The 26,786-nt window shown below is 34.4% G+C and overlaps 1 long non-coding RNA gene across 1 annotated transcript; it reads left to right on the top strand.

Annotated features, from left to right (window-relative positions):
- The first annotated feature begins 15,975 nt into the window (after nt 1-15,975).
- LOC123554213 (uncharacterized) lies at nt 15,976-19,761 on the top strand. Its single transcript, XR_008371739.1, has 3 exons — nt 15,976-16,648; nt 16,989-17,161; nt 18,217-19,761. It is a non-coding gene; the product is annotated as an uncharacterized LOC123554213 (long non-coding RNA).
- Nucleotides 19,762-26,786: the final 7,025 nt, after the last annotated feature.

Genomic DNA, 26,786 nt, shown 5'->3' with positions numbered 1-26,786 from the left:
AAAAATCTTTACCAGGTAGAGATTGGTCAAAAAACACATCAAAATTGAATGTAGCATGCATGTTGTACTACAGAAAAGTGGTCTCGATTTTTCCCTACGACTAGTAATGAAAAAGTTACAATAAAAGCTATTTAAAGTAAAACAAAGGGAGGTAATTCTAAAGAAGGGAACTGTGCATGACACTTCGTTCATGGATGGTGTATTATAGTGCCAAGTTACATCAAAATCCATCCATGCATAAAAGAAGAAATGCTTCGGACAAAGTCATTCTTGTATTTGACCTTTGGCCTCTAAGTGTGACCTTGACCTTAGACCTAGGGACCTGGATCTTGCGCATGACACTCTGTCTCGTGGTGGTGAACATTTTAAAGTAGTGGTTGCAAGTAAAACATTCTAAGGTAGTTATGAGTAACGCCCTCTGCAAGTACTTTTAAGCAATTTCAGCATTTTCTGGTGAAACTCTCGCGATCATTGCTTTCCATGAAAAAAAACGAATAAAAGCTGAAAAAGCATATCAGAGATTACCTTATTTGATGTTTTTTCGTTACAGGTCAACTACCCAAAAAAACTAAATTGTGTTTATTTATTGTGCAAACAATTAATTAAGCAGGCAACTTCAGATATCAACATTAATTTACAACTTAAACTGTTTACACATACCAAAATTTTCTAAGTCCAAAAGGGGGCATAATTTGGCCAAAATACATGTCAGAGTTATGAGACTTGACCCAGTAAGGTTGGTAATTGACCTAGAAAAGAAAAAATAATTCAAATCTATATCCCTTTTTAGTAATAGCTGTTTGTACTTGCACGCAAAATTTTAAAACCAGAATTTTCTAAGTCCAAAAGGGGCATAATTTGGCCAAAATCATGTCAGAGTTATGGGACTTGCTGCTATCAATAGTTTTTTTAACCCGGAGACACATGTGAAGTTTCAATTCAATATCTGCATTAGTTTTGGAGATAGAAACTTGCATGTAAAATTTTAACCAGAGTTTTCTAAGTCCAAAAGGGTGCATATTTGCTCAAAATACATGTCAGAGTTATGGGAACTTGACCCAGTGAGGTTGGTAATTGACCTAGAAAAAGAAAAAATTAATTCTTAAAGCTATATCCCTTTTAAAATGATAGCTGTATGTACTTGCATGAAAAAACTTAACCAAGGTGTGACGCAGACGCCAGGGTGAGTAAGAATAGCTAGACTGTTCTAACTTCTTCGAATAGTGGAGTTAAAAAGGGTTCAATGGCTTTCTAATGCTCTGAGTTTTTGCGCCAGTACATGAATTGTAAACATTTTACTGTGCTTTCACTTACAACTTTTTTTAGAAAAATATTACTTGTAAAAAAATGTTCAAACCATTCTGCACTAGAAAAAGGTATTAACCCTAAATGTATAGAATAAAGGTATTGGCGCACAAGTTTCGGGCAATAGAAAGCCATTGAACCCTTTTCTGTTTTAAAACACTGCATTATAACATTTTTTTTTACTTCAAAATTTTGGCATCATAAAAATCTGAAAAAGGAAGAAATTTTAACAAAATGGAGGCAAGAAAATTATATAATAAAGGGACCAGTTTGAAAGAAATATCTTTATTATTTTTCCAAAAATGTTAGTTTTTATGTAGAAAGCCGCGGGGATGGGCAATGTTACCGTCCTGATCATTTCATTCTGAAAAATCTATAAGATGATTTTTTTTAGGTACCATCTCTTTTCCAAGAACCCTGCAAGTCCCAGTGATTATATCATTCATGGCCTGAAGGTAAATGTTATGGTTTAAAAAAGAGTATAAGTACAGGGGTTTGAAAACAGGTACGTTGGTTATAAGTTTTTGTAGATAATACACAATTGTGCGTTCTAGTTCACCAATCCTTTCAAAAAAAAAGATATAAAATGTTCTAAAAAACTCAGCCAAACAGTCTATTACATGCGCGGGTGCTAGACACGAAACCCAAAATATTTTACTCTAGGCCTTTATTATATGTATTTTATGAGACATATATGGGCCCTATAATTAAATATTTGGTTCCGGTACGTGTCTAGCACCTGTGTGGGATTCCGGGCCAAATTTTTCTAGGAGGGGTCCAACCAAACCCCTTTTCTATGACAAACATGTGTCCTTATACACTAAATAATTTGATGTTTTTTTTTGTGGTTTGTTAGGCATATACAAGTAAAAACATCAAAGTAGCTGACCAGCTAGAGGGGCCCGGAGGCATCCCCTCAACCCTGAAATTTTTTTGAAATTCAGCACTTCATTTGGCATTTCGGAGCTTTTAAGAAACCTTTCCACTGCATTTTTAAACACAATATACCACTTATCACATTTTTATGAGCTCATCTGGGAAAAATAATAAAATCAAGTTTTCTTCGAGTTATTAACATAATTATCATTCTTTAAAAAACGTCGATTCTTCCTTCTTTCCTTTTTTTTTATGTTTTTCCAAGGGAGTACAAAACAGCTAAACAATTAAGATTACCCTAAGATCATGAAAAAGTATTTCTAAATCAAGGTCTGCGGGTCGGTAATGTTTTATGATCGAAATTTTTAACTTTGTTGATTCAAAAAAGGCATGGCCCTATTAAACCTCAGTACAATGTAAAAAAAAATTATTACTTACCCCCACTGTCCCAAAATTGTCCCAGCAAACAAAGAACGCAAAAAAAACACACAGCCAAACTTCATCGCCGCCATAACTGCAAAAACTGAACGCAGGGGCGGGAAATCATCTTTTATAATGATTTTAGCCGTGAGGCCCGTCGGAAGGATTGGGGATAGCTTACTTGTTTTTGGGCTTATCGGGATGACTTAATATTTATGATCTGTTATTTTATAGTTGTCGTCCGCAAAGCGTCCTATTTTTTGGGGATTTATTGGGGATGGAAGGACAGGTTTGATAATAACAAATATTAGATGATCCGCACATTAAGAGTACAGATATGAGGGAATGCCAAATGCTTAATACTTTCAGAATGCTATCTGTGGACAGTGGTATATTTAAGCTATCATCTCACTTTAAATATAGAGTTTAAACTGTTGCACTGGTACATTGTATTAGTATGGCGCCCTGACATCCAGTTCAAAGTGATTCATAACTTACAACTAAATAATAATGATAATAATAACAAAGAGCTATAAAAATACTTCTTTGATCATAACGATGATGATGATGATGTATTTGTCCTTGTTTTGTCATGGTATTGCAGTTTGCCAAACTGATGCTCCGATCAAAGATATTAATAGTGGAAAAGTAATGGGAACGATTGTCCCTGATTTAAGAAAACTGGCGTTTGATCTTGCCCACCATGAATATTACTTGAATAGTTGATATTATACCATTATTCTGGAAATACACCAATTCAAGTCTTATCTGAGCAGTGCCAATTTAAACAACATGTCCTTACACCCGAAGAAAAACAAAATGTATAATCGGTTCTTCAATAAAAGATGATCTAAAATTAAAGATAAACGACACAAAGCTAGAAAATATGCAAAGAAATAAGGAATTTATACACTTAACTGGCATGCTCTGATAGACAATGTATGTAAAAGTGGCACTTTGAATAATATTATCTTTTATCAAAACGAAGAAGTAAATTGCTGTACTATAATGCATATATATCCTTCCCATTCTCGATTACTGTGGTACTGTTTTGGGAAAAGATACAAAATGTTATATAGTACAAATAATACCAAAACGAGCGGCCGAGAATATTCTTAACATACCAATAAGGTAAACCTACACTAGAATTTGAAACAGGGTAAAATGTCCCCACAGCAGTGAGGGTTTTAACAAAGCTATATGCATATTACATGGTGCCTATCTACATGGCTGAAATATAATAAATGAGTTGCATGATCTACGACCAAAGGGCCAGAAACATCTTATTTGCGTATAAACCTCGAAAGATTCGTTCTCGTACTTCAGCGTTACATATTTGGAATAAAATACCTCCCAAAAGTTTAACATTTGTTCATGTTACAGTCCAATGCTGAAACATATGTTCTTCGCGTTTTTTCATATACGCCGTTTACGTTTGTTGCCGTTGTTTCACGTTATTCTCTTTAATTTTCATATATTATGTAAGTATTGTCGGCATAACGGGGACGCTTTTTTAATTAATCAATCATTGATGCACTTTTTTTTTATTCTTTATATATACAAATATTTGTTGCTGTTGTTTTTGTTAACTGAAAATTTCTTACTGAAATAAGTACATGTAAAATTTCTTTTTCATATTAGAATGTATTTACACTTTTTCTGCTATCTTTATTAAATACAGTTTATTATTATTATTATTATTATTACGGTTTTATCATATGTAATATTCTAATTAATCTCCCTTTTTAAAAGGGTCATTATAGTGTCGGTGGAAACGTTTCTATGACAATGCAAACTCAATTTTGTGGAATAATTTTGAAAAAAGAAAACTCGAAATGTTAGATAAAGTTGTTTGTCATGTTTGATATATTGACAAGGCTCCTAATTTTCCAAATCTATTCGGTATATAATCATAAAAAAATCTAACTTTTGTTGGAATAGTTGAACGACAAGTAGTGTTATCAAATTTGGCCCTACAGTTTACAAATCGTTAGTTTCTTTTAGAGGGTGTCGAATGCTTTTTTGGGTCGATTCCTCGAATTCAATGTAAAAAAGATTAATTTCCTACAGAGGGGCCTCTTAAATATGTTCACTATTGTTAGTCACTGACCCCTAAGCCTGACGGGAAAAATTTTAAATCAATTTTTAAATACGTTTTTAAAACTGTATACAACATACTTATATATTAACAAAATGATTTATAAGTTTTTGAAAACTTGTTTTCAAACCCCAATTATATACAAAATTCATGTTATTGTGATATGTGCAGTTTTCTCAATAAATACTGTTTTAACAAATAATATGATTAACAAATGCGGAGTGGCGCAGTTGGTGAGCAGTAGGGTTTCTGACCCTAAACGAAACAAGTTCGAATCGCATGGGGGAACCGTTTTAGGGGAACTTTTTTCTCAATCGTTTCCATTCATGTAGTGTTCATTTTTGGTTTTAGATTACCTTAATTTGACGAGCTTTATCTACTTTTACCATAAAAATAATATAATATAATAACCTTTAAATTTAAAGAGGATAACTATTTGGCTACAGCAGTCTTACATATGGTCCTCTAACATAATAATACATGTTTTAAATTCATCCTAAATACGTAAACATAGACAGTAAGTGAAAGAACATAAATTTAAATAACGTATTATGAACAAATTAATTCTTTACGGCATTAAACAGTATTTAGTACAATGAACAGAGATTAAAATAAGATAAAACCATGTTCAAAGGGTAAAAGAATAAATGTATTTGTAATGCGCGCACCCAAACCTAAAGTTGTTATTATGTCACACTTTGTAATAAGAGAAATAAAACTTAAAAAAAAAAAAGAAGTAAAAGAGATAAAGCGAAAACTAATCCTTTAATCTGCGTGTCTCTTCCGTGTAAATTAATAGACATATTTTCCTGTACTGCCCCCATTGTACTGTCACCATATTTGTATCTCGTCGAAGGCACCTCCGAGTTATCGGGGAGCACATTTTGTTGTTTTCTTTAAAGGAAGCAATTTGCAAGGGATTGTGCTCATGAAAAAAAATTTACTTACTCATCTGTAAACATCAAAAATATACGAAAACCATGGACCAGTCTTTTTTCGTGTACATGGTGTATATCTCTTTTCTTTATCTGGGGGGACGATGAGCTCGGCTCCCTATGGGTGGCTGATTTCTGCCAGTGTCGTCCTGGGGCCAGTTGTTCGAAACTTTAACAGTTGATTAAGCTAACAGTCGATTAACTTTTATAGTTACATTTTGACATTTTAGAAGACTTAGTAAAACATATTATAATTTAACAAATATAAATACTTAAACATCTTTACAGTAAAATTAAAACATTCATACAAGTGGTTCCCGTCATGCCTAATATTTTGAATCAAAAATTTAACAGGCTGTTAGTTTAACGGCCAGTTAAAGTTTCGAACAACTGGGCCCTGATGTTCTGGCGCCCCCGCCATAACGAAAGAACGACGTTTTCCTCTTTTGGCGTTGCTTCGTTCTCTCGTTCTGGCGCCCCCGCCAAAACGATATAACGAAGAATGCAACGCGACAGAACGGAAGAACGACACTTATAAACGGCTCCCTAAAAAACGTCGTCTTGGCGTTCTGTCGTTCTGGCGCCAAATGTGAAAATATCGTTCTGGTGCGTTCCGTTAGAGCATGCGCAGTATGGAATTATTTTTCGTATTTTGCTTCAGCCCATTTCTACTGTTTCATAACTTATAGACTTTTTCACGGAATCCATAAAAGTTTGGAAACGGCATCTATCTTTCATAAAATATGAAACATTCACTATGTTTTCGTGCTGTGTTGACCCCGTGCTGCAATATTTTTATATATATGGTATGATCATGTAGTTTTATGTCTGGTTACATGTAAAGACAACAACCTAATGCTGGTCACCATTGACCCTGTGCCAAATTTCGAAAAAAAATCTAAAGTTTATTATCCCATTACTTTACCGACGGAATCGAGCCGGATAAGACTTTAAAATTCTTCATATCAATTAAAAACATCTCTAGCTAATTAATAAATGTTATTTCTTTAAGATATTTCTATCCTGTCCTTCTTTATAGAATTGGGGAAAATTTAAACGGAAAAACACGGATTGAAAATCCTGGATTTTTACCGCTTACAAGCGCTAGAACGTCTTATAATGGGTACAGACGGACGAACACAGACAGACACACAGACAGACAGTCTATAACTTATTTCTTCTATTTTAGTGTTGATCTTCATAATACATCCAATAACATGGCTTAATACTAATACCCCTCTGAAGGAACAATACCTGCTCATTCGTTTAGATAAAGGTCTACTGTACAGTACTTATTATATTAAGTTCGAAACAGTTGTTTTCTACTGTCTGTTGAAATTAGAAGTTTTCTATTTTTAAGAGGCATCTTTATAGTACATGAATAGCTGATATATTGCGTACGGACGAACGAAAATTGTCCCAAAAGTATTTTCTTTGTGGGGAGACTTCTACTTTCTACAAATTTGAACCTTTTCCGCTCTCAGTATGCTTAATTTCTGTGAAATAAAAATAGAAGAAAAGAATGCCCTAACCAGATCTCAGTCCAAATGCTAGCCTTGCAGACCGAAGGAAATTTTTGTTTGAAGTCTTTCGCTAAAGAAGATATATTTTCTTTGCGTCACACTTATGTTCAAAGTAAGGCCAAAATAAAAAGTAAACCTTTTGGAGAGTTTGAACTCAGTTCGAATGTTTTCGAACCTTTAACCGGTGTTGCGAGTTCCTTTGGCTTTGAGCCTGGGTTTTGCGACGAAAAATTTGAGACCTTATTTGGTAAGACGCCAAAATGACACCTGGAAAAATCTGAAACTTTGGAGAAAAAGTTTATTATACCAATTTGACGTTTTTCAAGCGAAATTTTAAATCGCCCCAAAATGTCCACAAATTTCAGTTTGGGCTCATTTAGGGTTTTATAACTATATTAAATTTCATCCATAACCCATTGGCCGAACAAACGTTTTTAGGACATGTTTGGGGTCAGCCGTTGGTCTAGCGAAAAACACGTTTGACTGTCAATCCAAAGGTTGGGGGGTTTCGAATCCGGGGCAGGCTCTGGAAATTTCTGAGATTTTCTCGAGTGTCTCCACCTAACTAAGAGACCTGTACGTACTGGTTCTTCCCAGGGAAAGACGGGTACTTAATAAATTTTACGCGAAAATGAATTCGGTGACCCCGTAGTTCTTTTCCTCCAATCGACAGAAATAAAGTTTTGATCATCATGTCAGTTTTTTTTTTCAGATTCTATCGTTTGGATTTTACATGAGACAAGATTTTAAAGCAAAAATTTTTATTAAAAACTAAACGTCATGTTTGTCACTCTGATGTCACTTTTTAACGTAGATATCGACTTCAACGTCAAAATGATCTCCACAAATTGTACATCATTTCAAAAACATTTTTAAATGAAAATATGATAGCAACAAGCAAATAGATACTTGTTGACTGAATAGAACGATTTACGAAAACAGTCTGACGGACGTCAACTCATGGTCATAAAAAATGGACGTCAATGGTGTGTTTGACGGTTTGTAGAGAAAACAGTTACAGAAATTTCAAAAATGTAAAATATGCATTATATGAGGAATATACTAAATTTTTTTATTTTCAACAAAATGTCCGAAACGAAACCTTATAACTCCAAAATAGGCGCATTTCCACATTAACCATTCTCCATGAACACTTCGTGTCTTACAAATGTCATTGATTCGTTTTTCTAAAAACACGCTTTTACGTGTACTTTTGCGCCATTTTACAAGAAAATTTTTAAAAGTTTTTTTCTATATAAGTCTATGTAAAACTTAGGACCCCGGGGTGGGGCCTCTTTACATCCCAGGATTTTAAATTTTATTAAATTTTTGGGGGAAAAGGGCCATAAGACAATGCTACATACCAAATTCAAAGGCCCAGGTCCTTTTTGTTTCAAGACAAAAAACATTTTTTATTTGTTTTTCCTGTACAAGTTTAGGTAAAATTTGGGATCCCCGGGACGGGGCCTCTTTTCATCACAGGGGCATAATTTTAGCAATCTTTATAGAGGACCATTAGGTGATGTCACATACCAAATATTGAGGCTCTATAACTTGTGGGTTTGGACAAGAAGATTTTCAAAGTTTTCCCTATATAAGTCTATGTAAACCATGTGACCCCAGGGCGGGGCCATATTTGACCCTAGGGAGATAATTTGAACAATCTTGGTAGAGGACCGCTAGCTGATGCTACATGTAAAAGCCCTATGACCTGTGGTTTTGGATAAGAAGATTTTTAAAGTTTTTCCTTTCGGTTGCCATGGCGGCCAGAGTTCTATATGGAATTGAATTCTTTGAACAGTTTTTAAAGAAGACCATCCAAGGAACATCCCTGTGAAATTTTATAAAAATTGGCAAGGTGGTTTAGGAGGAGCTGTTATTTAAAGAAAGTGTGGACGGACGGTCGGACGACTGACGAACGGACGCCGGACGGTGAGCGATCACAATAGCTCACCCTGAGCCTTTGGCTTTAATGAATTTACTTAAATGTTTCTTTTAAAGGGAGTTCTGCACGTTTGATAAACCGGAAGTGATGGCGTAACGTCATTTATCCGAAAAACGTAGAATAAAGCCTAGATTCGGCGTACGGAAATGAAAATCATTTTATGAATGAATCGCAACCTATGAGTAAATTTATTACACTGGCACTGTTGCTATATTTCTAAAGTCAAAATATGACATTAAAACATATGACACATTAAATAACCCAAAATAATGTCTTAAAATTAGCGTGAAATGTCCGGTGTCACATATCTCAAAACTAAGCACACGGACCTATACATTTTATTTCATCAAATAATAGGCCATGTCTTTATTTACAACTGTGAGAAGTTTTATCAAAATCTACATTGTAGAAAAATTTCTATTTGCGAAAATGTTATGAAAGTTGATTTCCCCGTAGACTCCCATTATGAAATATTGCGTAAGGTCCATATTTTTCAAAACAGTCTAGCATAAAATCAAGTACATGACCCTATTATTTTTAGTTGCTGAATTTTCTAGGTATATTCTGACGTTTTGAAAAATCAGAGTTTAATCAAATTCTGCATTGTAGAACAAAATTCTATCCAAACGTGCAGAACTACCTTAATTCATAAAATGGTTTTCAATTCCGTACGCCGAACCCAGGCTTTATTCTACGTTTTTTCCGATAAATGACGTTACGCCATCATTTTCGGTTTATCAATCGTGCAGAACTACCTTAACTGCATGCCATTTCGACTCATAGTCAAAATCATGTTTCGTGTCCGCATCGTATCGTTTAGGATTTTAAAAAAGTTTGATACAAATCATTGCCTTATAGAATATCAGAACTTCCAGTCTATGTTAAAAAGACAGGACAATAAATATGAGGTGTGTCTCAAAACCTCTTTGAATAATTTTACAGTTTTACCAATTGACACAGGATATTGCAGTAAAAAGTAAAGGTTTGATATACTTTGTCGCACATGTGTCTTTAGACTACCATTTAATTTCAAAATGAGATCTGAATTACAAAAGCAAAATTTAATAAACTAATTGGTCCAGTTTAACAATACATATTTCAATATGTTCATGTACACACAAAGTGAAACATTTTCAAACAAACCATAATTGAAAACAAACCGAAAAATAAAATTATTTAAGGAGTGTTAACAAGCCTATGAACCAATACAGATTCTTGGGCGTATATGAATACAGTACGCAGATTATGATCACAATAACCCTACGGAAGAAGTTTATTTGTAACAGATTGATTAATGTTATTAGAAAATACGGGACAGCTTAAAAGATTTTGAAAACTATAAACCATCAATGAGAAATGTGGCGGAATTTGGAAAAATTTTTTGAATTAGTGAGGATGAAAATTAGAAAACTCATTAACCAGTTACAAACAAAGTCGTGTGAATTGATGTTATTCCCAAAAAAAGTGTTGAAGTCATATTTTAACGAGCTCCTTCCCCAAATTTTAACTAGACTAGTGAATCTTTCATTGACTCAAGGAGGGTTTTCCCCGTGCAGTGGAAACAGGCAATAGTTAGACCTCTGTTAAAGAAAGCTGGTCTCGAACTTATATTCTCAAACTATAGGCCAGTGAGCAACTTTCATTCTTGTCCAAACTGATAGAGAAAGCAGCACTGTATTTACTTAATAAAATGTAAATGAACATAATCTCCTTCCAAAAAATCAGTCCGCATACAGGCAACATCATTCGTGCGAATCGACTTTATTGAGATTATCAATGACATCTTGGACGCTATGGAACATCAAGAAGTGACTGCATTGATAGCATTAGACCTTAGTGCAGCTTTTGATACGGTAGATCACGATATTCTTTGGACGTTTTGAAATGTCAGTATGGTGTCTCTGGTGTTGCATTGGACTGGTTGAACTCATATCTGAGGCCACGGAGCTGCCGCGTGAGTGTGAATCAAACATGTATCAGCACGTGAGCTTACGTGTAGTGTCCCCCAGGGAAGCTGTTTAGGGCCGTGGCTCTATCTCACGTACGCAGGAACGATTTTTGGGCATAGTTCCCCGTCCATTTCCGTCTTTTGGGTTTGCCGACGACCAAAACCGCAGCACACGTTTTAAGCCCCAACCATCCATCGAGGCTAAATCCATTGGTGAACTAGAGGAGTTTGCTACAGATTCAAATGAGGGATGAACAGTAAAAAAACTAAAAATGAATTTTCCCCAAAAATGAACATATTGCCTTTGGAAGTGCCCCTCAGTTGAATAAGTTAAACATTCACGAGATAGATATTTGTGGTGATAAAAAACAAGAGACAGAGTAACATCAGATATTTGGGGCCTATTTGGACGAAACTTTAACTTTCAAAGAGCATATAAAAATAAAATGTAGAACGGCAATGTTGAATTTTTTCCGAATCAACAACATTCGCAAATATTTGACTCAGGATGCAACTGAAACCTTAGTGCTTTCGCTGGTTTTTTTTTTTTTGCATTTAGACTACTGGGAATGTTATTTTATACGGTATTTCTGATTGTGACATCGCAAAACTGCAACGCATTCAAAATATGTGTGCGAAGTTAGTTCTGAAACGTAGAAGAAGAGACAGTTCTAAGCAGCCACTCTACGATTTGCATGGCTGCCGATCAAAGCCAGATTTAAAATTTAAGATCTTGACGTACATGTTCAATTGCCATGTTTGGGAAATGCGCCTGCAGATTTGATTGAACTCTTAACACCCAAAATCCCCAGCGCTCCCTCAGATCCTCGGAGTCATCAGTTGACTGTTTTCATCGTCCCTTTCAACAAGCGAAAAACTTTTAGTGATAGAAGCTTTAGTACTATAGGGCCAAAAGTTGTGGAACAATTTGCCGTTGAACATCAGACAAAGTTCTTCAATTGACTGCTTTAGGAAAAGGTTGAAAACGCATTTCTTCGAGGGTACTTTGCATTATTTTTAAGTTTTGACTGAGTTTTAAACAATGATGCTGGTGACAGTGATAGAAATTTAATGTTTGCTGTGTAATTGTATGTTAGTAATATTTTAAAATATGTATTAATCATTGACTTTAATTAATAATTGCTATTTTGATTCGTTTTAATTAATCTTATTTAAAATATTTTTTATTTAATATTTTTTTTCAACTTGTATTGTAAAACGCCATTGAATATGTTTTAAATGTAGAAATAGGCGTTTAAGCAAATAAACCAGTTTCAGTTTCAGTTTCAGTTTCATTGCAAGAATCAACATCACTACACATACTATCAAATCTTTTTAATGCATAAATACATATCACTTAAAAAGTTGCAAGGATATATCACCGTGTAACGTAGGGAAATTTACAATGTCAAAATTAAAGTTTAACTTTTATACTTCCTTGATTAACATAATAAGATAAGAAGATATAGAGCTATTAATATCCCCATATCTAACTTACAGAAGTTTACAATATCAGAATTAAAGGTCAACTCTTTTACTTTCTTTTAAAACCATAAGATATAGAGCTGCATTGAGAAAAATGTCTTAAGACTCCCTCAACAGGGTATGACCGGTGGTATTGTCAAATTGTAAATTTCATCTCCTTACTCAGTTTGCCAAAAGAATCACATTATCTATTTCAAGCATTACAAAAGCTTCATTAGATTGAAGACTTGTCTCAAACTGGCATGCTGATGAACCTATCCCTTTAGAATCTTTAATCTGGAGCAGACTCCTCCGTCTTGAAATTAGTTTATGTCTTAAACTGACCGTATACACTCATAATCTTAGCACTAGATGTGTTAGTGCAGATATTGATTTAACCTTTCTTGGAGCGCCCCTTACAGTCTAGAAAATATGGCAACCGTATTAACCCTTAATTCCAACATCCAAAGTAATCTGGCCAGCAATACAAATACTGTATCTATCATTCTGCCCAAGCCACGTGCAATTTAGACAATGTGGATACCTAGTAACCCTCAAGCACCCATATGTCTTATGCCATAAATCAGATACCTTACTTACCCTTTCTTTGGATGCCCTAGAAAGAATGGATACTGTAGTCACCCCTGTTTCTAGCACTCAATGTGTTCTGTACAGTAATGCAGATACTACGTATCTAACTTTTCTCCCAGTTCCATGTGTGCTATAGACAACACGGATGCTGCATTCATCCCACTTCTGAACCAATATAGCGAAAATGGCCATCACTATACTGGGTCCGATACTCCTTTTTAGGGGTGGAAGAGTTTAACAACAGATATAAATACAATGCAGTCACTAACTACCCAAGATGGCCTTTAATAGTTCCAGTTGGTGATACGAATACGTGTAAATTCAATGGAGTCTGGAAGTTAAAACGATGCTACTCGTCGTGATTGGTCCTTCTGGCCAGGTGAATGGGGTTCCTCTCTGATTTGGGTGTTTCTCCTGTGAAACCCCTTACAGTGATCTAATTAAACTTTAAATGGATTCCCACTACAGAACTTTAGATTGTTAAAGATTTAGTCAGCACTAAACCCCGGTTACAAACGATTTATCACAACTAAGTCATCTGCACGTCGAACAGACGGAATAGTTGTCATGAAAATTACTTGCTGTATTGCCAATCAGGTCCAGTTGTCCGAAAATTTTAAAGGGCTGTTGAACTAACCGCCGGTTAACTTTGGATCCAAAATATTAGCTAATGTGGAAAATGTTTTGATTTTATGGTAAGGAAATTTTATTTTTTATATTTATTAATGTATAACTTTCTTCCAGGTCTGTCTTTCCCTTTATAAAACAGCTACCAAAATCCGTAAGAAATGTATATTCCATCAATCAAGTGCAAGATCAATGAACAATGACTGCGTTTAGGCCTAAGCAAAGAAGTATAAAATACATATTATACATATATATTTTTATAGCTCTTTGGCCTAAGTAATGGTAATAGGTCTGCATTTTAGCCCAAGAATACTGTTATTCAGGACGATTTGGGCTTATCGTCGATACAATGGTACAATCTGAGCTCAACATTTCCGCGAATTGGGAATTGTATTTTTTTTATTGAAATTGGTAAATTTCACCTATTTTGTAATTGGGAAGAGGCCAAATATGGAAAGTCGGATACCGTATTGTAATGCCATCTGACTGGACAAGCGTTGTCTTTTGCTATAGAATCAGAATGCTAGTTACAAAACACGTATGGTAACTACACCGGTAGCAGTGTGTTTTGATCTGTATAATATGGCCCTCCGAGCAAAAATGTCATAAACATCACGTAAGTTTTGATATTTCTAGTTTATAATTGTATTTACATACGTATTTTATTATGTTTGTCAAGTTTTCGTTCTAAGGTTCAAGCATCGATATAAAAATTTGATCATTCCAGTTTTTTAATTACTAAGGGATAAAACGTGCAGATTATGGGAATCAAGAACGGAAAAAGAAACTTTCAATGATGTTTATCAAAACTTTGTGGATTGTATCATCAGAAAAATCGTTAGAATAAAGAAGAAACATTTTCAACATATTTGTCTCGTCTCTAAAATGAAAGTAGGTATTTTGCGACAAAATGCCATCGCAAAGCCAATCACTGTTCAAGTGTGTTTACAGTATGGATACAGTACGATAAAACAGTTGTAACGGTTGGATTGTATACAAGCAAGGTTTGACAGCAACGAATTCAAGTCATGCGTGAAAAATCCGATATCAAAATTGCCCCCCCATCAAACCAGATACAACCACATCCGACCTCTCATTTATTTCTCGGGATATAAGTACGCTTGTTACGATTGCATAAAAATCTAGGGACAGAAATAAACGGAAGTAATTAAATTAAATATACTAAGTGAAAGGAAGAACTGTGTATAAACGATTCGAAATTAACCCCACCCAACCCCCCAAAAACAGTAACCTACTACACTTATGTTTGGTGTAGCGGTGCATAAAACTGTGTTACGTGTTAATTCCGGGAATATTTTGAAATTAATCAATAGATGAGCCGTGCCATGCGGAAAACCAAATAATGGCTTTGAGACCAGCGTGGATCCAGACAAGCCGGCGCACCCGCGCAGGCTGGTCAGGATCCATGCTGTTTCGCTAACAGTTCTTCTAATTAGATAGGCTTTGAAAGCGAACAGCAATGGATCCTTGACACAGACTTGCGCGGTATGCGCAGGCTGGTATGGATCCATTTGCGGGGTTCGCAAAAAACTCACTGTTGGTTTCTCATGGCCGGATCAGTGTACTTAAGAGATTAAACGAAGTTTTAAACAAGCAGCCGCGTAAGTAAGTACCATTGGAGTACCATGCCGGTTTTTGAATATCCAAGTCATTTATTTGGGAACTTGGTTCCATCTACCGGTCTCGGTGGTCATTGGTTTTTTTAAATTCATTTAAAATAAATGTGAATTTAATTACGAATTACCAATGGATGTTTAGAAGGAATGTATATGATTATTAGAAGATAGGCACAAAATGAAAAAAAAAAGTTGTTTGCCCATTCACCTACAAACTTAAAAAGACCCCGTAACACATTAGTATTTTCACTATTCCACAAGCTGGTTACATAATACTGAAGAATTTACGAAGGGCTACTTGCTACGATCCGTTCTGTTTCCGCGTACGTACTCTTTGTTCATTATTTGTAAGATGTTATATGAGTAATGACTGCGTGAATTTATGAAACTAAAGTTGTTCAATGTGATTACACGTGTTCCATAATTCTAGTTCATTAATTTACAACAGGTGGGACCGTCTCCCAGATTCAAATAAAATTGAATTTTGTACCTTTGTACGTACGCAGGTACCTAAATAATCAGTTAGTGTAGAACGAAATTATCTTTATGATCAAACATGCGAAGTAAGGATCTGCAAATTGACTTTTGCTCGAGGGATCGTTATTGGCCCTAGGGAAAAACCAAGACCACTTTTCTATGGTACAACATGGATGTTACATCCAATTTTTAGATATATTTTGACATAACTTTACCTGGTAAGAATTTTTTGTGGATTTTTTTTTTTTATTATTTCTTCTTTTTTGTTGTTCCTGTCCTTTGGACTTCAATAGTCAAGTTCTTTAAATTTTGCTCCCATCCTCTGATGTAACCCTTCGGGCATATATTGCCCCACTTGGCGGCGCTCTTGTTGAAATATAATTTTACATTAATTTAATGCAACCATAAAAGTTAATGTGCCACAAATATTAATGTTAATTTGCTTGTTGAAATATAATTTTACATTAATGCAACTATGAAAGTTAATGTGCCACAAATATTGACGTTTTCACAATATTTTTTTAAGGCTCAGTATCAAAGAATTCCTTAAACTTAATCAACCTTAGTCTTTAAAATAGACATTTGGCAAAATTGAAGTGAGAGACTTACCTTGAAATTAGAACATTGACAGACATAACATTTTTAGTGCTACATTTTATTCTAGGTTGATAAGTCATCCTGTGGCACTAACTCCATTGAAAAGTGCATGTTTATTGCTGTATGAGGTGTTGTCCGAGAGCAGAGCAAACAGTAGTCCCGGCAGAGACTTGGCAGAGTTCAAGGTTCAGACATATGTAACTTGGTGAGTTGTGATAAAAACCAGTTGGAGTAAGTAAAACTGACATATAGAATTTTAAGACATAATAATTTAGTATTAGAGGTTAAACAACTTGAAAAACTGCTGTTTCAAACTGCAGAATAGCATGAATTGACTTGTTATAAATTTGTAAAGTAAGCCTTTTTAAAATTTGGTTAAAAAAAAGGACTTTCCAAAATATCATCTTTATTTTAGATATCCTATTAATTACAGTAGTAAAATCTACTTTTAGTATTAAAAACTAGGAATGTGAGATTATAGGTATCTCTTCACATCATGACTTCTGAGTAGCAAATAGTGATACAAGATTTGTATTGCATTTCAGTAGTGGCAAATGATCTTGTTTAGAACACCAAGTTACCGTTGAGACTTTAGATTCTATTGCTGTCATTATCAGTAAAATTTGTCACTATTTCCGTGAAGAAAAAAACATGGAAAGGAGCCGGTTATTTGGCTGAATTTACTGATGAAACAGTTCTTGACCACTACAGTAGATATGTAAGTCAAATCTAGTAGTAATCGTTTACATCCCGCTTGCCAATTAGAAAAAAGGCTTGTTTTTATCAGAAAGGTCACATGGTTAAGGTTGCTGAGTCCGATCCTCACTGCTGTTGATCAGAGGCTACCCGTGGTTTAACTATTTTATTTAAAGATATTATTGACTTTTGGGTTGGTGATCATAACTATTTCCCCTTTATTTCTCAACTAATGCCCAGAAGGCAGTAGGGTATTCATCCTCCTGTAAAGCTGAGTATAGTTGCCTTATTACTGTGGCTGTCAGTTTGAATCAAGACCGTGCAACAACATGTTCTTCTACAAATTCAGTGCTATTTCCCTCAGTCTCTTTTTCAATGCACAGAATTTCTTTTTGAACTGGATGTATTAATATAGATAATTCATTGACCTAATGAAGTTAAGTTTTGCAGTAGCAAGAGTACAGCGAAGTGAACACAGTAACTTAATTCATTAGAAGGTCAATAAGTGATTTATAACCAATCTGTAATTTAACAGTTAAAACTGTAGGCAACCATTAGCAACTCCTATATTTGCCCACTACAGGAGTCAACATTTGAAAATTTCTAGTTGCTGATTAGATATTTAGAATAGTTGAATTATCAGACTAATTTAGTGTTTTTTGGTCTGAACATTCTTGCATTCTGTAGTTTAATTGAAATGAAGTTTTAAAAGGTAATTTTTCTAACAAATAACAACTTGTAAAGTATAATGTCTTTTAATAAATAGAAATATGTACCATTGTTATATAAATATGAATAAAATGCGGAAAATACAGCTTGAATTTTTAAAATAAATACAAACTTGAGGAATCAGAAATTATAATAATAATTGATAACACATTTTTCTAAAGATATTTTTCAAGGATTAAAAGTGTGATAAATGTGATAAGATGATGCCAAAATACCATTGGGGCTTTAGAAGTTTCTTGAATTCACAAAGTGCAAAGTAGAATATTGTGATTTAATCATCTATTTTCATGTTGCTTGATTTGTATATGATGAATCAGCAGTATACTTTTTCTCTTTCGATTTTCCTAGGTCTCGGAGTGTTGGAGGAAAGTATTGATGCAACGCTGACAGAAGTGAAGGAAAACAACTTACAACACCTTTGCAGTAATCTACAAAACACTATTTACAATAACATTTGCAACAACAGAAATATCTTGTGATAAAACAGCAAGGCTTCATTTATTTCAAAACAATAACATCAGTAGATGACTTTAGAACCTACATGTACATTAAGGAGACACATCTTGTACTGAGAAGAAACATCTCTAGCTAGGACATCATAAATTATCTAAGGTTTCTGAGAGAAGTGTGCATAGGTGACTTAGTTTCATGTGGAAGTGAAAATGTTAAAGCTAGTGCTTGCAACTTAAGAAAGCTGTATCACAATTTTTGTGCCCCCCCCCCCCCACACACACACACACACACACACACGAGTGGAGTGTTGGGGGCATATAGATTTGCTCTTGTCCGTTCTTCCGAGAATGTTGTGTCGCGCCTAGCTACAAAAGTATTTGACATAGAGTCACAAAACTTTACAGGAATGTTTGTCAGCATGTGTAGTTTTGCACCTGGGGCTTCGTGTCTGGATTCATTCAGTCATGTAGGAGTTATGGCCCCTGACTTAGTAAAAAATTGGTCATTTTAATGTTGTGTCGTGCGTAGCTACAAAAGTATTTGACCTAGAAACACCAAAGTGTACAGGAATGTTGGTCAGCATGCGCAGTTGTGCACCTGGGGTTTTACGTCCGGATTCATTCAGTTGTGTAGGAGTTATGGCCCCTGACTTAGTTAAAAATTGGTCATTTTATTGTTGTGTCATACATAGCTCCAAAAGTATTTGACCTAGAGTCACCAAAGTTTACAGGAATGTTGGTCAGCATGTGCAGTTGTGCACCTGGGGTTTCGCCTCTGGATTCATTCAGTCGTGTAGGAGTTATGGCCCCTGACTTAGTTAAAAATTGGTCATTTTAATGTTGTGTCACACGTGGCTCCAAAAGTATTTGACCTAGAGTCACCAAAGTTTACAGGAATTTGGTCAGCATGTGCAGTTGTGCACCTGGGGTTTCACGTCCGGATTCATTCAGTATTGAAGGAGTTACGGCCCCTGACCTAGGAAAAAATTGTCATTTTAATGTTTTGTCGCACGTAGCTCCGGAAATATTTTACCTACAGTCATTATTTCACTACACAAGACCAGACTTCTTGTCCAGACTTACTCAAAAAAAAGTTTGTGAAACATGTATGTTAAAATGTACTTTACCTGGAATCATAAAACATTAGAGGATTGTTTTATAGCCTATGAAGTGTTCTCTTTAGGATTTTACTCAGCTAGGCCAGAGTTATCGCCAACTAAGTGAAAAATACACATAAGGTTCTTAAAATTTTGTGTTGCAAACATTTTAGAAAATTGTTTAACCTGAGTCATTAAACCATGTTACAGTGGCAGAATTGGGGGCACCTGTGTCCTATGGACACACATCTAGTTTGTATTTACATGTATTTAATGTCTTTTGCCATGTTTACTTTGAAATTTTTTGAATAGTTTAATTTTATTAAACGTTAATCAAAAACAGATATTGAATTGTGTGTTTTTTATCTAGTAATTTACTACGCTTAATTGACCTGGGGAGAACCCTGGTAAAGAAACTGATTTTCAGCAGTAAATTTAGAAATTTTAGTCAGTTGAATTTTAATAATATTATATCTAAGTGACCTTGAAAGAAGAGGTTCCTGCCCAGTTACTTGAAATACAAGTAGCTTCTGGTACATAAACAGACAGTTAAATTCATGTGAACCGCCATGACAAATGATGCAAGCTTTTAAGCTCACTTGAACTTTGTTAAGGGTGAGCTAATAGTATATGTGAATGATTTGTTGTCATGCACCAACATTTTTACTCGAAACATCTCTTAAACTATTGGTCAGAATTATACCAAACTTGGTGTGTATGATCCTGGCTAAGACCAGAATTTATTATATAAGTTTTTTAGCTCAACTATACAAATTATATGGAGAGTTATCCTGCTCAACCCGCTGTCGGCGTCTTTCTGCATCCCCACCTTTGGTTAATGTTTTTTACACTCTCTTTTTTCTCCTTATCTCTGTACTTACTTGAGAGATTTGCTTTAAACTTAAAGCGGGTATTCCTCATCATCATCCACATTATCTGACACAAGGGCCATAACTCTCACACCAGTATAATATGAATTATTCCCCTTTTTACTTTGAATTTGATGCACTTTCACTCTATCTCAATTATTACTAAATGGATTTGATTCTTACTGATAGTAGTTATTCCACATCATCTCCCACAAGGTCCATAACTGTGTTACCAATATGTATTGAATTATCCCCCACATTTACTTAGAATTTCAGGTTAAAATTTTGATGCACTTACACTCTATCTAATGCATTTAGTTCAAACCCTCCTTTTCTATCTAATGCATTTGGTTCAAACTTAAAATAGCTGTTCAACATCATTACTCCCATCATATGATACAAGAGTCATAGCTCTTGCACCAATATTTCATGAATTATATCCCTTTTTAACTTAGAATTTCAGCTTAAAATTTGGATGACATGTACAGTTTTGTACGCCGATCTTAAAACTGAATCTCAGTTATCGTGAATGTGACCTACTGACCTACTTTCTTAATAGTTTAGCATCAGTTTGACATTTGAAACATGTAGCTCATATTACTCAGGTGAGCGATCCAGGATCATCATTTTGAAAACGCAACGATGGCATAAGAATTATACAATTCATTCTGCTAATTAAGGACGTGAGCAAATCCATCTGTTCAAATTTCATTCTTCTGATATACCAATATAAACAGAACAAGAGCTTTCCGCAAAACAGCCAATGCTCGACTACTCGAATAGTTATACCAGAAGCAAGAATATCTTTAGATTTTCAATTCAGCTTCTGCATTAGTTTTGGGAATAGTAACTTACATGCAAAACTTTAACCAGGAATTTCAGTCTAAAAGTGGGAATAATTTGGCCAAAATATATGTCAGAGTTAGGCGACTGGGCCCAGTGAGGTAAGTAATTGACCTAGAAAAAATAAAACTAAAGAGTGACGCCGATTCCGACGCCAGGGTGTGCAAGGAGTAAGGAACATATGCTGTCAAAGTCGCAGGTCTGAACCTGTTTCACAAGCGTGTCAAGGCGATGGTATGATCGTCTAGTTGCTCTTTGTCTGCCTGCCCTCGGACGATCATGCACATCACCTGTCAGCCTAAGGCGTCTGACAAAATCATGCACTGTGCTTCGACTGCAGTTAAACGTCCTACTGACACGTCAATGGCAGATACACATGCTTGCAACATCCAGATAGCTCGGTTTCTCTGGACCTCTAACAAACGCGGCATTGTGAAACATTGTGAATTAAAGTGTATGGTAATAGCGCTTTTGTTCAAGCTTTATCTAGTCGATGAAACACAACAATCAATTCCTTCAAGTGGGAAAATTTAAAATTCGTATTACACTTCAAAAATAAAGTTGTTATTTTCATACAAACAATTATCATAATAATACTAACAGACACTTATGTGGACTAAATGTCACTGATGAGCACTCTTCAATAATCTATCAACAGCACAGACACCTTTGAATAACACATCTTTTTTTACAAAGTCATCATTTTACTTTTTTCTGACAACTTGCTCTACAACAAATGTAAAATATGTATGAATCAACTGTTTTTGCTAAAGAATTCCACTAGTCTATAGGAGTGACAGACTCTAAGACTCTCTTAATGTTTGTGACACGAGGTTGGCAATCACCATTTTTAGAAATAAAAAATGTAAGTCAAACCGTCTTCCCCTTCACAATTGACTGTGTGGACTTCGCTCCACATGGCAGTACATTCCCATGACGTTCAGACTTTGTGAAACATTTTCGGTCGACAACATTTTATGCTTTTTGAAAGAGACAGACATCTATTTAATTAGGAACTTTTTTATTAGCATCTATTGCGATATGTGTTAACAATTCATATTTTTAACGCTGTATATATAATTTTGCATGACTGGTTCTAGACATATTTCAATGAACATTTCTGGTATAACTTTTTTATCGGTTATATATTACCTTTTTGTGTCGATTCGCCGTAAAATCCAACACACTCACTCTTGACAAAATAATGAGAAACTATACTCACGAATAAAAAGATATTACTTTTCATAATCCTAGCAGTTGAAAAATGGCAAAATGTTAGTAGACATGTACATTTTAGTTAATTTTTGTGTTAAAGGTGGTTTCTGGTGAATGACAAATAAGCAAAGAATATTCATTTCTTTCCTAAAATCGTTATGATATTATTCAACCAAATAGTTTCCTTTTCCCACCAGAAAGGAACAATTCTTATATCCTAGTATCAAGGTTTGGTACCTTTATTACTGACAATAAACTAAAACAATATAAATTCTTATATACTGCGTGACTTCCATGAGCTAAACGAAGTAATTTCAAGCAAAGATATTGATGTGGAATGTAAAGTAAAGTAAATTACACACTACAATGTCCTACCAAGATACTTACAAAAACAATGAACACTAGTATGCAGAATGGCGAGATAAAAATGATTTTGACAGATTGTGAAAACAAATGACAATTTTTACAGGCGTATGAAGACTCAAGACCTAATTAAAAGTTTGCTGTTATTTCTACATTCCAGTCTGTGTGTTTTTTTGTTGTTGTTGTTGTTTTATGCCTCTTCTATACTGTAGCTTACAACTCATAAATTAAAACAATAAAAAATATAATGTTACCTTAATGTCGTGTTGTCTATTCAAATCACGTAGGAATTCCTATTGTTTTAGTCATTTATCACTAATTAGAGCAACTCAGTGTTGCAATCATACAAAACACATTCTTATTTTCACATAAATATTAAGGATTTATCTAATAAGCACTTTTATTGGAAACACAATTTCAGTACCTATTGTGTATTGCAATAAAGGATAAAATATTTCATCCGTGACGTGTCCTTACTAGTCTTAGCCTTCAATCAACTTAAGTAAGGCATTGTCTATTTCCGCTTGGTAAAATGTTGGGGCAACAATTTGAACAAAGGACCTGCTTATATTTTTATATTTCTGTATCTTGTAATGGACTTCACAGTGAGTAAAAAAGTACGCAAATGGGTAAGTAAAGATTTAATTTTAAGCGGGTTGCACAGTTAGGCATTGGTACGGTTGAGGTTGTCTATACAACAAAAACATAATTGCGTGTATATGTTCATGGAATACAGTAAAATGTGTACTTTTTCAGAAAATATGCACAACAAACACAGATAACATATGTATGTACAGAGTTCATGTTTAACTTAGTAAAACTAAACGCATAACAATGACAAAACGAAATGGCTAAGGCTATAACAAAAATCATCTTTGTTTTTATAAAATTCTTCTTTTTGTTCTTGGCTTGGAAGAACAGCTTCTTATTTTTCGCCTGGAAAATATTTGATATAGAAGATTCAGAAAAGAGTAAACTTCAGTTAAATTGTTTATTGTTTGATTTGGGTATTTTATAAAGGAATGTGTTTTAATAGTTTTATTGTGTGACCAGAAATGTACAAATTTCGTTTCGCGGATTGTAAAAGTTACGATAGGGTCACAACAAGCATACGCTGTCAGTTTTTAACCCTTTTTAATGATATCTGTAATGTATGTTTAACAGCAGTTTACAAAAGATATTGTAGCACACTAAAATATCACAAAGTAGAAAGCTATCATAACAGTGATCACACCGTTGGAATAAAATTAAATGAGAGTTCTTAGGTACAAGTAAATCACAAAATCACAAAGTTTCTTTGGAGAGTAACACAGTTTTGATAAAATAAAACGAGATATTTCATAATAAATCACAAAGAAACGTAACTTGTAGAAATACATTTTGCTCTGTTATTTTATATCTGTCAATATTTACACTTTCTGAAAAATAAATATGAAAAAATTGCAACAATATGCATGATGACAAGAACAATCGAAATATTTTACCATTTTGAAATTTTTTTCTTCGAATATTTCTTTTTAACAATATTTATGGAAAAAAATATTGCTAGATAATTAAAAATGAGGCTAATAATGTACCATATCTATTAAAGTAAAGTAGATCAGGCTTGGCTCTGATTTTTAGCTCGACTATTCGAAGAATAAGTAGAGCTATCCTACTCACCACGGCGTCGGCGTCGGCGTCGGCGTCACACCTTGGTTAAGTTTTTCGTACCAGTCCACATTTTGACAAAGTCTTTTGAGATAAAGCTTCGAAACTTTCAACACTTGTTAACCATCATCATGGCCAGTTATAGGCAAGAGCACATAACTCCATCAAAGATTTTGGCTGAATTATGGCCCCTTTTGACTTAGAAATCATGGTTAAGTTTTTCGTACCAGTTCATATTTTGACAAAGTCTTTTGAGATAAAGCTTTGAAACTTTCAACACTTGTTTACCATCACCATGGCCAGTTATAGGCAAGAGTACATAACTCCATCAGCGATTTTGGCTGAATTATGGCCCCTTTTGACTTAGAAATCATGGTTAAGTTTTTCGTACCAGTTCATATTTTAACAAAGTCTTTTAAGATAAAGCTTTGAAACTTTCAACACTTGTTTACCATCACCATGGCCAGTTATAGGCAAGAGTATATAACTCCATCAGGGATTTTGGCTGAATTATGGCCCCTTTCGAATTAGAAATCTTGGTTAAGTTTTTCGTACCAGTTCATTTTTAGACAAAGTCTTTTGAGATAAAGCTTTGAAACTTTCAACACTTGTTTACCATCACCATGTCCAGTTATAGGCAAGAGCACATAACTCCATCAAGGATTTTGGCTGAATTATGGCCCTTTTTGACTTAGAAATCTGGGTTAATATTTCGTACCAGTTCATATTTTGACAAAGTCTTTTGAGATAAAGCTTTGAAACTTTCAACACCTGTTTACCATCACCATGTCCAGTTATAGACAAGAGTAAATAACTCCATCAAGGATTTTGACTGAATTATGGCCCCTTTTGACTTAGAAATCTTGGTTAAGTTTTTCGTACCAGTTCATATTTTTTGTAAAGTGTTTGACATATGGCTTTGAAACTTTTATCACTTGTTTAGTATAATAGTCTCTATCTGTAGGAAAGAGAACATATTAACTCTGTCATCTAATTTGGCTGAATTATGGCCCTTTTTGGACTTTGAAATTGGTTCTGTTTTCATACAAGTCCATGTTTTGTCAAAACTATTTGACATATGGCTTTTAAACTTTGAACACTTGCTTATCATTATGATTTACATCTGTAGGCAAGAGTACATAACTATTTTGACTGAATTATGGCCCTTTTTGGACTTTGAAATTGGCTCATATATTGCCATTTAGTGCAAGACTTATCGAAATCAAAGTAATACAGGAACATTGTTTGTCTAATCTATTTATTTCTTTTGTCTGGATATCCGTGGAAATATTTTGACCCCATTCTTCAATCAATTCTTCGAATAGTCGAGCGCGCTGTCATCAGACAGCTCTTGTTTTTACTGATATTTATAATAATATGCTACAACTTAAATGACAGTTTTCAACATAGCACCTTGTATTTTCTAGAAAGTATGAAATCTGACAAAAAAAGAAGAACTAAAGAACTAAAAATATAAAAATTCACCAGTTTTTAAAGTTTCTTTTCTAAATATATATGATAGATGCACGGTTACACCAACATTTTCTCTTTCAATTTTGAAGCCTTTTTGTGTGTCATTAAAGCAGCAAAATATTTTCGAAATCTTAACAGCAGAATTTTTCTTGTAGATTTAAGTTCGTTTTTAACATTGAAAACAGTGGCTGGGGTCATTATGCAAACATATAAAAATGAAAGAGATCTGTTAGTGACATTTATGCGTATATAGTACTTATACCACTTTGTATTCATAGTAATCTGTAAGATCTGAAAACCCTATAGCATTAAGTGCGATATAATATGTTTTATAAAGTACTCCCATTTATTTAATTTTACCTAATTTCAAAAATGTTTAAACAGTGAGAGAAGAAAATGCCCTTATAACAAAAACGACTGCGGTCAGGCTGTGCTTTTTCTGCCCTTATTTGTCTTGGGAACTAATGTTCTTCAAGCCCACAGAGTATAAAAAATCTTAACTTACAAAAAATTCAACTCTACATCAGGGGGCATGCTAAAATCTGATAATTGATCTAATAACAATAACTATGGTCACAAAGGAATACAGGAACCATAAAAATAACACACAAAAAAAAAAAACGAAATCAAAAGAATAAATAATTTTCACACAGAATCAAGAATTGTATACCATGAATATTTCAGCAAAATTGTAAAAACATGTTGCCCCAATTTTGCATCATAATAATTTTATAATTTTGATAATCATTAGATCTCAAAATTGTCGATAATACAATGAGAAAACGGGAAGATACGATGCAACAGCGCGATAAGACAACAAGAAAACGCACCATTAAGAACGCACTTTCGCATTGTGATGTTGCGGCGCCTTTTCGCATCGTATTATTGCGCACTATTGTCCATTCCACCCTAGGCCATCAGTTCAAAAGTACGATAGTGCAATGTTGATATTGAAC

This window comes from Mercenaria mercenaria, chromosome 7 (assembly GCF_021730395.1).
Source record: "Mercenaria mercenaria strain notata chromosome 7, MADL_Memer_1, whole genome shotgun sequence".
NCBI classification, from domain to species: Eukaryota; Metazoa; Mollusca; class Bivalvia; order Venerida; family Veneridae; genus Mercenaria; species Mercenaria mercenaria.
Note: the sequence above shows the minus strand (reverse complement) of the source record. Positions and strands in the feature narration are given on the sequence as shown.